Here is a 12,017-nt window from a genome sequence, read left to right as displayed (position 1 = left end):
TTTATAATTGAGAGGGCAGCCTTATCTGTTTACCTTGAATTTTCATTCACATTCATCATCAATTTGTTAGAAGCAAATGCCCCATATTTGTTTATTATTCAACATATTGTATTGTTTTTTTTTCTCTTTATTTTTACTACCTCTAAAGAATTCTAAACAATAAACTCAAAATTCTATGAAATCTAAATCTTTAAGAAACTTTTGTGTTTATTTTAAAATATTAATAACTTAATTTGAGAATCAACTGCAATTGATTTGCTATTTGTTTTGGGTTTTGTTCTTTTTTTTTTTAAGAAGGTAAGAATAGATATGGCAAATCTCGTTGTAGAATAAAACAGCAGCACGGTAGTGGCATAACTCGACCAGCTGTTTTATTTTTCTTGTATAGATTTCAATAAAAACAAACAACTTTTGTTGTTGTTGTTCTTTTAAGATTTGAATCAATTTCTGTTGCTATCACACGATCACGATCGTTAGATAAATGAATTATTGGGAGTTTATCATTGCTTTCGAGTAGACGATGTATGTTATAATAAAATTTTCATTTCTGGCCAAAAATCACGTTTTATTCGTCATCTTATAGATTTTAGTGTATGCAATTGACACAAATTTTTGAAGGCGGTTTTGTTGGTTGTTTTGTTTAGAATGTACGACAGCTGTGAAGATATTAAAGTATTTTTATAAGAAACCTACAAAAAAATCCGGAAAAATTGTCTTCTTCCTCTTTCTAAAATTAAATTAAATCAAATAGTATATTAATTATAATATATAATAATATATACATAAAACATAATGAATGGAATTGACTTAGATTAATATAAATATAATTACATAGAACTACTAAATCAATTGAATATAAGCAAAATTAAATGAATCATTAAAATTGTTTAATAAAACTAAATTAAACATAATTATTTTAAAGTATACTAGCTTCTTATTTACATTAAAACAAATAGACTTTGACTAATATAAATTAATTTAAAAATTTTAATTAAATTAAATAGATTTATACCAAGTATAATTAAATTAATATACCCACAAAAAAATAACACCAAAATATTTTCAATTAAAAAGTTGAAGAATTTTTCAATTAACAAATTAATTGATTCAATTAACTTTTTAATCAAACTCGGAGGACTACGTCAGTTCAAAAATTTTTGAAAATTTTTTAATTTTAAAAATCAATTTTTAATCAAACTAAACACACTAACGGCCATTTTCATGTATCTCCGTTAGACTTTAACTCCCAGTTAACAGAAAGTAAAATCGAAATATCTTCTCCCCGGTTAACTTTAACTGAAAAATGTTTAGCAGTTAAGTTCCTAACTGGCATATGGAATATATAGACATGATGACAGACATGTACGGTTTAAAACGTAGCACTAACGGAGCTTCCTGAAAATGAGGGTAAATCAGTTAAGGAAGTGATTGAAAATTAATTGAGTCAATTAAAAAATTAATTGAGTTTTGCATCAACATCAATTAAATTTTTTATTGAATCACTTAAACAATTAATTGAAATTTGTTCATGAAATCAATTAAATTATTTAGTCAATCATTTTTTATACCCAATAAAAACTGTGATCGATACTCTCGTTTTCGTGATTGAAGATATTTCAACTGAAAATTAATTGAATCCATTAATTTCGTTATTGTTTGTTTGTTTCTTGGTTCCAAAATAGTACAAAAAAAAATCACATATAAACTGTACTATTTTTATAAAGTAAGAATTCTATTGTTGCAATCAATACTAATAATAAAAATTTACCATAAATATTGAAAAAAAAATAAATAAATAAAAAATAAATAAATGGTAAAATGACAATAAATTACAAAATATTAATAACTTAAATTAAAACAAGTAAGGAAAGTCTAAAGTAGGGCGGGGTCGACTATATTATACCCTGCACCACTTTGTAGATCTAAATTTTCGATACCATATCACATCCGTCAAATGTGTTGGGGGCTATATATAAAGGTTTGTCCCAAATACATACATTTAAATATCACTCGATCTGGACAGAATTTGATAGGCTTCTACAAAATCTATAGACTCAAAATTTAAGTCGGCTAATGCACTAGGGTGGAACACAATGTTAGTAAAAAAATATGGGAAACATTTAAATCTGAAGCAATTTTAAGGAAACTTCGCAAAAGTTTATTAATGATTTATCGCTCGATATATATGTATTAGAAGTTTAGGAAAATTAGAGACATTTTTACAACTTTTCGACTAAGCAGTGGCGATTTTACAAGGAAAATTGTGGTATTTTTGCCATTTTTGTCGAAATCAGAAAAACATATATATGGGAGCTATATCTAAATCTGAACCGATTTCAATCAAATTTGGCACACATGACTATATTACTAATTGTACTCCTAGTGCAAAATTTCAACCAAATTGGGCCAAAACTCTGGCTTCTGGGTACATATAAGTCCATATCGGGCGAAATATATATATGGAAGCTATATCTAAATCTGAACCGATTTCAATCAAATTTGGCACACTTGACTATACTACTAATTGTACTCCTAGTGCAAAATTTCAAGCAAATTCGGCCAAAAATATGGCCCCAGAGGCCATATAAGTCCATATCGGGCGAAAGATATATATGGGAGCTATATCTAAATCTGAACGGATTTCAATCAAATTTTGCATACTTGACTATACGACTAAGTGTTATGTTTGTACAAAATTTCAAGCAAATCGGTATAAAACTCTGGATGCTGGGTCCATATTAGTGCATATCGGGCGAAAGATATATATGGGAGCTATATCTAACTCTGAACCGATTTCTTCCAAAATCAATAGGGTTCTATCCTGACCCAAATTAGAAACATGTGCCAAATTTTAAGGCGATTGGACTTAAATCGCGACCTAGACTTTGATCACAAAAATGTGTTCACAGACAGGCGGACGGACAGACAGACGGACATAGTTATATCGACTCAGGGACCAACCCTGAGCAGTACTGCCAAAGACACCATGTGTCTATCTCGTCACCTTCTGGGTGTTACAAACATATGCACTAACTTATAATACCCTGTTCCACAGTGTGGCGCAGGGTATAATTAGTAACAATCAACATCAATGTAGAAATTTAACATAAAGTGTACATAATAAAAAAAAATAATAAATAAATAAATAAAAAATAATACAAAAAATAAATAAAACAGCGAACCTAAATAAATAAATAAAATATTTAAATATTTCATTTTATTTATTAATTATTATTAATTAATTAAGTAAATTAAATTGTCTGTAATTACTTATGTTTCTTAGTTGGGACGGTAAATTGTTCCATTGTTGAATGAGAAACTATTGTTTTCTGTACACACACAAAAAAAATTTTTCTTATCCAATCATGAAATTAATTGATCCATAATTTTTTAATTGAAATGTCTTCAATCAGAGAAATGATAGTATCAATTAAAAAATTAATTGAAGGTCAATTAAAAAATTAATTGATCCAATTAAAATATTAATTGATACTATTAATTGTTGTGATTGATTTTTGTTCAATTAAAAAATTTGTTGATTCAATTAAATTTTTAATTGAATATTTTTTCAAACTCAATTAAAATTTTAATTGGAAAATTTTTCGTGAAATTTTTCTCTGTGCACCAAAAAATTGAAACCAACATGAAGGAAAATATGGCTTTATTTTAGAAAATGTTAACTAAAATATGATTCATAATATTCAATATGATCGTATGTATCGACTGTGGGGTTACAACAGATACCGAATATTTACAACATACCAACAACAGTTATTTTTTATTTAAACAATAAAATTAAAAATACAATAAAAAACGCACTTTGTTTTGTTGCATTACATATCAGCCACCCTATACATGTAACAATAACCAGCAAGAAATGGAAGTTGGTACATTCAAAATTTAAGTTTTGATTTTAAACGATTTTAAATACTAATTATTTTTAATATTCAAGGTAGTTTTAATGAGAAGGTTTTACAAAGTACGAGAATTTTCAAATTTTTGTTGAGTTTAAATGGGAAAAAAATATATATGCAAATATTTTATATGCCGAAAATAACAAAATAAAAACGACGTATATTAAAAAAAATAATATTTGAGAAGAATATTTGATAACAAAAATCACCGCTAGTGATATTTGAATTTGTTTTTATTGCTACTATTAAAAAATATATGGAGAAGTACTTAGGCTAAATTAATTTAAGGGATTTCAAACATTAATATATTAATATATCATATAAATTATATTGACTTAAACTAAACTAAATTAAATTTATTTAAATTACATATAATAAAATTAAAATAAAGTCAATAAATAAATTAAATTAAATGTAGCTAATATAAATTAAATTATAATAAATATAATATAATAAATAACATAGAAAAAATAATATAACAACATAAAGTTATTAATCTAATAAATTTAAGCTAGATAAATTGTTTTAAATTAAATAAATATTAAAGTAGATTAAAGTAATTTTTAATTTTTAATTTTTACTGCGATATAAGATTACCGTTTACGTTTAGGGTTTTTCTAGCTTAACTTTTGCCATGATACGTCCGTGGCACATATCGGCATTTAACCATATAAATAAATTATTTACATTTGTCCATAAGAAATGCATGGGAAAACTATGTTATGGACTTGCTAGCACACAATCGTCGCAGGAGGTAAATACCCCACTTTGTATTCAATTTTTTTTTCCAAAATTTTCTTGATCACCTTGTATGTACAACCACATAACAGAAAAACTACATAAAATGTACATATGTATGAATATTCCTTTAAACACATTCCACTGGCCAAAGATGCATCTTGTTAATATGACTAATGACATGCAGAGGTGGATATACATTAAATTAAAACATCAAGGTTGACTTTGTTGTAAACACAAAAAAATGGCAACTCAACACTTTGGTTGAATATTTTACTTTGGTCTGACAAGTTTTCATCAACAACAATGCAAATACTGCTGACCATACAAAGAGCATCACTACCATGTACATTAGGCTTGATGAATTTATTGATTTTCTGTTCTCAAGAGATGTAGGAGAGAGGATGGGGAAAATAGCGCCAAATATAATGTAACGGTGACAGCTACTGTAACTTGTCTAATCGCAAATAACTTCATACACACATACATAACAAACACTATCATACATAACTCTTTAACAACTCCCCCACCTTATCTCTCGTTCAGGAGAGTGAGAGAGATAAAGATACATAGATAAAACACACAATAAATTTAAACTAAACAGATACGCTGAGAAACAGGAAAATTACTTGACATTTTAAGGGTAAGTAATGGCCACTAACTATTCAACTACGAATAACAGATATTTCTTAAAATTGTTATAAGGGATAAGAAGATTTGTAATGAATTATATCATATTGTGATTGCACGTACCAACACATAAAACTCTGAATCAGTGAGAGTAGTATATTTCAATATCCCTTTAATTTTAATATAAACACCACACCGCCACTTGTCACTTCAATACATACAAACACATGCACATATATTACCAGCTAAATAAATTTTGTGGTCACAATGTAACGTGAATTTGTCAATAACGCGCGCTCTTACGATTTTCCACGAGATACACGCACTGTAAACTTTAACACCACGTCTTTAGCAGTAACGACAATGACGACGACACTAACGATGACAATACCGTTGACATGAATTTTTAGATTTTGTGATAAATAAAAATTGTATTCCACAGAGACTTTGAATTGGTCTTGTATTGCCTATGTATGTGTTGTATTATTGTGGGGTGGGTGAGCAGGCGCGAACATAAAAGTTGTATATGTATGTATGCGCTAGTTAAGATTTATCTTGATACACCTGTACATATATTTTTATTTCAGAAAATAATTTTCCAACATTAACACTCACACTCCACTGGGGCCATTTGATGGCTTAGAATATTTTTTGTAGATAATTCTTAAATTTATAAAGAACTTCAAGATTTATTATTCCATGAACCCAAATTTAGTGGTTTGAGAATTATTTTTATGACACTTTCCACTGTATATTGCTAACACTTTTTTGTTTCGATTCACTATATTTTGATTTGATAAAATAGCGATATGCCACTTGTTCTTTATTATATTAACTTTATTTTTTTTTTATTTATTCATATACATATATATCTACTAAATGCATATGTTTAACAACAAATCTCAATTCACACACGCACCACGAGCGATTCGTACATTTTTGTTGTTGTTATTATTCTTTCTTATTCAACACGTTCCGCCGCTCGTTTCACATCCGTACATCCGTTCGCTTCGTTATTACCGTTGAATCTGAGCTCATCAACATCAACATAGCAAAGAATTGAAAGACCAACAAAGTGTTTGTGGTTATGCTCTCTTTTACCCAGTGTTGCCAACTCCCCAAGGCCAAAAAGCACCAAAAATATATTATATATTCTAACATACCACCTTCCGCCACAAAATCGAAAATTAAATGCTCTACTAAAAAAACAAAAAAAAACCTTCCGACGATTATAGAACTTTTGTGCATTGACTTTTAAAAAGTTAAGGTGGGTATTAAGATCGAGTTTAGCTGCTAAAATAGTAATTTTTTCACAATTACTTTTCTTTAATAAAGGGTGATTCTTTTGAGGTTAGGATTTTTCCATGCATTAGTATTTGACAGATCACGTGGGATTTCAGACATGGTGTCAAAGAGAAAGATGCTCAGTATGCTTTGACATTTCATCATGAATAGACTTACTAACGAGCAACCCTTGCAAATCATTGAATTTTATTACCAAAATCAGTGTTCGGTTCATTTCATCATTGAATTTTATTACCAAAATCAGTGTTCGGTTCATTTCTGGTTGAATGGCTACGTAAATAAGCAAAATTGCCGCATTTGGAGTGAAGAGCAACCAGAAGCCGTTCAAGAACTGCCCATGCATCCCGAAAAATGCACTGTTTGGTGTGGTTTGTACGCTGGTGGAATCATTGGACCGTATTTTTTCAAAGATGCTGTTGGACGCAACGTTACGGTGAATGGCGATCGCTATCGTTTCGATGCTAACAAACTTTTTGTTGCCAAAAATGGAAGACCTGAACTTGGTTGACATGTGGTTTCAAACAAGATGGCGCTACATGCCACACAGCTCGCGATTCTATGGCCATTTTGAGGGAAAACTTCGGAGAACAATTCATCTCAAGAAATGGACCGGTAAGTTGGCCACCAAGATCATGCGATTTGACGCCTTTAGACTATTTTTTGTGGGGCTACGTCAAGTCTAAAGTCTACAGAAATAAGCCAGCAACTATTCCAGCTTTGGAAGACAACATTTCCGAAGAAATTCGGGCTATTCCGGCCGAAATGCTCGAAAAAGTTGCCCAAAATTGGACATTCCGAATGGACCGCCTAAGACGCAGCCGCGGTCAACATTTAAATGAAATTATCTTCAAAAAGTAATGTCATGGACCAATCTAACGTTTCAAATAAAGAACCGATGAGATTTTGCAAATTTTATGCGTTTTTTTTTAAAAAAAAAGTTATCAAGCTCTTAACAAATCACCCTTTAATTCATTTTAAGGAATACAAACTTTGTGACAATTTGCTTTTGGTTATAATAAAATTGCAGCAAATATGCATAATTTTATGCCTTTTTTTACTGAAATAGTTTTCACCTTAGCGGCAAAACTCGAATTTAGTACTCACCATCATGAACCGCTATTCAAGTATACACTTTGATCAGTTTTAATGCTTTCGCCCAATTCATTTTGATCAGTGATGTTTTTCAACTTTCAAAATATTAATATATGGAAGGAGTCTATTGCTTATTTTAGTTGTGCGTGCTTTTGTGAATTTAATACGAAAGTTTTTAATGACATCTTTACCAAATTAAAAAATTCGACACTCACCGCTCAACTTTCCTACAGAATACCCTAAATAACAATATTAATTAAAAAATAATCAATACCATCTTCATAACAATCAAATTCTATATTTGGCAATAAATTTGAGTTTCTTCGGCTCTTGAAAGTCTAATCAACAGTTTTGTATCAATTAAACTTAATACTGTTCAAAATAAAAAAAAGCACCAAAAGCACTAAATGAAAATGCCAGAAAGCACCAAGTTGGTGATTTTTTTGAAAAGGCACCAAAAAGGCAATTTGGTGCTTTTTAGAAATCAAAAAGCACTAAATTTGGTGCTAAAAGCAGCAAATTGGCAACACTGCACTCTCTTAATAAAAAAATAATCGAAATAGTAAACATTTCGATATTTGATGTTATCGATAATTCCAATGCGTTAAGGGAATAGAGATGCCAGATGTGACTATTGGGAAATTTTGTTTATTTTCCCCATAAACACCAATTTAACTTGATGGTAAATCTTATTTTCAACATAAATTGAACGTTTCTAGCAAACGGATTGCATACAAACACGTTTTAAAGTATTTTTCAAGTTGCATTTGGCAGAATTGGTGAAGAAATCATTGATGAAACTCTTCATGCAAATACCTTTTGCTTATTTTGTAACCCATAGGAAAAGTACAAAGAAAATTTAACGAGGAGTCATTAAAATGTCAATATAAGCATTCAGGTAGAATCTAGTTCTAGCCTTGCTAACTCATCTCCTTAGGGAGCGACCCTGGTGCAATGGTTATTATGTCCGCCTTGCATACACAAGGTCGTGGGTTCGATTCCTACTTCGACCGAACGCCAAAAAGTTTTTCAGCGGTGGATTATTCCACATCAGTAATGCTGGTGACATTTCTGAGGGTTTCAAAGCTTCTCTAAGTGGTTCCACTTCAATGTGGAACGTAGTTGGGACTCGGCTATAAAAATGAGGTCCCTTTTCAATGAGCATAACATAGAATCGAGCAGCACTCAGTGATAAGAGAGAAGTTCACCAATGTGGTATCACAATGGACTGAATAGTCTAAGTGAGCCTGAAATATCGGGCTGCCACTATACCAAACCTAACTCATCTCCTTTGCAGTTCTTTGGTAACATATATAGCCAGATACCCATATTATGTTATGTGAATTGCTAATATATCTGAGCAATTCAATATTCATTTGTTATACCCTCCACCATAGGATGGGGGTATATTAACTTTGTCATTCCGTTTGTAACACATCGAAATATTGCTCTAAGACCCCATAAAGTATATATATTCTGGGTCGTGGTGAAATTCTGAGTCGATCTGAGCATGTCCGTCCGTCCGTCTGTTGAAATCACGCTAACTTCCGAACGAAACAAGCTATCGACTTGAAACTTAGCACAAGTAGTTGTTATTGATGTAGATCGGATGGTATTGCAAATGGGCCATATCGGTCCACTTTTACGTATAGCCCCCATATAAACGGACCCCCAAATTTGGCTTGCGATTGCTCTAAGAGAAGTAAATTTCATCCGATCCGGCTGAAATTTGGTACATGGTGTTAGTATATGGTCTCTAACAACCATGCAAAAATTGGTCCATATCAGTCCATAATTACATATAGCCCCCATATAAACCGATCCCCCGATTTGGCTTGCGGAGCCTCTAAGAGAACCAAATTTCATCCGATCCGACTGAAATTTGGTACATGGTGTTAGTATATGGTCTCTAACAACCGTGCAGAGGAGCAAAATTCATCCGATCCGGTTGAAATTTGGTACGTGGTGTTAGTATAAGGCCGCTAACAACCATGCCAAAATTGGTCCATATCGGTCTATAGTTATATATAGCCGATCCCCAATCACACAAAAATTGGTCCATATCGGTTCATAATCGTGGTTGCCACTCAAGCCAAAAATAATCTACTAAAATTTTATTTCTATAGAATTTTTTTCAAAATTTTGTTTCTATAGAAAATTTTGTCAAAATTTTATTTCTATAGAAAATGTTGTCAAAATTTTATTTCTATAGAAAATTTTGTTAAAATTTTATTCGGTTCATAATCATGGTTGCCACTCGAGCCAAAAATAATCTACCAAAATGTTATTTCTATAGAAAATTTTGTCAAAATTTTATTTCTATAGAAAATTTTGTCAAAATTTTATTTCTATAGAAAATTTTTTCCAAATATTATTTCTGTAGAAAATTTTTTCCAAATTTTATTTCTATAGAAAATTTTGTCAAAATTTTATTTCTATAGAAAAATTTTTCCAAATTTTATTTCTATAGAAATTTTTTTCCAAATTTTATTTCTATAGAAAATTTTGGCAAAATTTTATTTCTATAGAAATTTTTTTCCAAATTTTACTTCTATAGAAAATGTTGTCATAATTTTATTTTGTCAAAATTTTATTTCTATAGAAACTTTAAACTTAATTATATACGTATTTAATCGGCCTTTTTTAGTTTAATATATACCACGTATGGACTATGTGGTATATATTACGGTGTTAGGAAGTTTTAAAATACCTTGCCATCGGCAAGTGTTACCGCAACCCAAGTAATTCGATTGTGGATGACAGCCTTCAGTAGAAGTTTCTACGCAATCCATGGTGGATGGTACATAAGCCTCGGCCTGGCCGAACTTACGGCCGTATATACTTGTTTTAAAGTTGAGAAACGCAAAGATGACTTTTATTGCAGTTTGAGTCTATGCGTATATAGACAGTGTGGCTGATATGTATTGCCACCAAATAAAAATTGATATCATTTCTAAACCCCTCACCTAACAGCTGGCAGATTCTTACAGTGACAGTTCATCTTATTGTTTACAAGCTTACAAAAGCATTTTGATCTATTACATTCAAAAACAAAGATATTCGTGATTCAAACGTGATGGTGTGATTGCTTTATATTTGGATGGGAAAACCACAAGTGAGCTTGGAGCTCTACAGCATTTAAATATAAATAAATCTGTTGTTTCTCATACTATTAGGTTAGGTTAGGTGGCAGCCCAATGTATCAGGCTCACTTAGACTATTCAGTCCATTGTGATACCACATTGGTGAACTTCTCTCTTATCACTGAGTGCTGCCCGATTCCATGTTAAGCTCAATGACAAGGGACCTCCATTTTATAGCCGAGTCCGAACGGCGTTCCACATTGCAGTGAAACCACTTAGAGAAGCTTTGAAACTCTCAGAAATGTCACCAGCATTACTGAGGTGGCATAATCCACCGCTGAAAAACTTTTTGGTGTTCGGTCGAAGCAGAAATCGAACCCACGACCTTGTGTATGCAAGGCGGGCATGCTAACCATTGCACCACGATGGCTCCCTTCTCGTACTATTGCTCTTTAGCGTTACTAACAGCGATCCAAAAGGTAAAAACGGTAACAACATCAGAAATGATTCGAAAATTGAAGGTCAGATTTGGTCGAAATCCACGCCGCAGTGTTGAAAAACTTCTTCGTGGGCTGGACATATCGCGAGAACGGAAAAATTAGCTTGGAATAAAACCCTTACAAGTTACAAAATGTGCAAGATTACCGATGCACAAACATAAGTTAGACTGGAAAGAGCTAAGGAGTTGCTTCGCTGGCATGAAAGTGGCCAGTTATCCTTTTCTCCGATGAGACAATTTTGAAACCCTGTGCAGACAAATATTTCGGCTGCATCCCATTGACATTCCAACAGGGCTCAGCACCATCGCACTCAGCACGCTTCAACTAAGATTGGATTTAAAAGGAGGTTACTCGCTATATTTTTACAAGACAAGCGCCACTAAAATCTCCGCATCTCAATCTGTTGGAATGGTTTTTGCATACTTACACCAAGCATACTAATCAGGAGCTATAGTTTAACTGATTCGAAATCATATATTATAATTCAGTTAATTAATAATTATATACCCATGATTACTGTGTTAATGCAGCTCTAGCCTCAATGCGGCACGTGACGTCATTATAGTCCTCGGAATCAAATCGCTGCTGCATAAACACCTACCATTCTCACACTTACCAATGACGAATGCAATTCGTCTAGCTACGTTTTGGTGGTGTAATTCCATTTTATTTTGCTTGCACTTCCCTCAAGCGAAAAAGAATTTTGTCCTTTGCCAAGTATTTCCATCACGATGTAATAATGTGATGCATATGGC

The 12,017-nt window shown here is 31.7% G+C and overlaps 1 protein-coding gene across 2 annotated transcripts in view; it reads right to left on the bottom strand.

Moving 5' to 3' along the window:
* The window catches only part of raskol (Ras GTPase-activating protein raskol), a 679,447-nt gene extending 673,457 nt beyond the window's left edge, over window positions 1-5,990 (bottom strand). The window contains exon 1 of one of the 2 annotated variants that reach the window (XM_075300491.1): window positions 5,406-5,990. The gene's annotated coding sequence lies outside the window, so the exon portion shown is untranslated. The remainder of the gene's footprint in view (window positions 1-5,405) is intronic. The other variant, XM_075300492.1, reaches the window with a different exon arrangement.
* Between the last annotated feature and the right edge of the window lie 6,027 nt (window positions 5,991-12,017).

The sequence above is a fragment of the Haematobia irritans genome, chromosome 3, assembly GCF_050003625.1.
Source record: "Haematobia irritans isolate KBUSLIRL chromosome 3, ASM5000362v1, whole genome shotgun sequence".
NCBI classification, from domain to species: domain Eukaryota; kingdom Metazoa; phylum Arthropoda; class Insecta; order Diptera; family Muscidae; genus Haematobia; species Haematobia irritans.
Note: the sequence above shows the minus strand (reverse complement) of the source record. Positions and strands in the feature narration are given on the sequence as shown.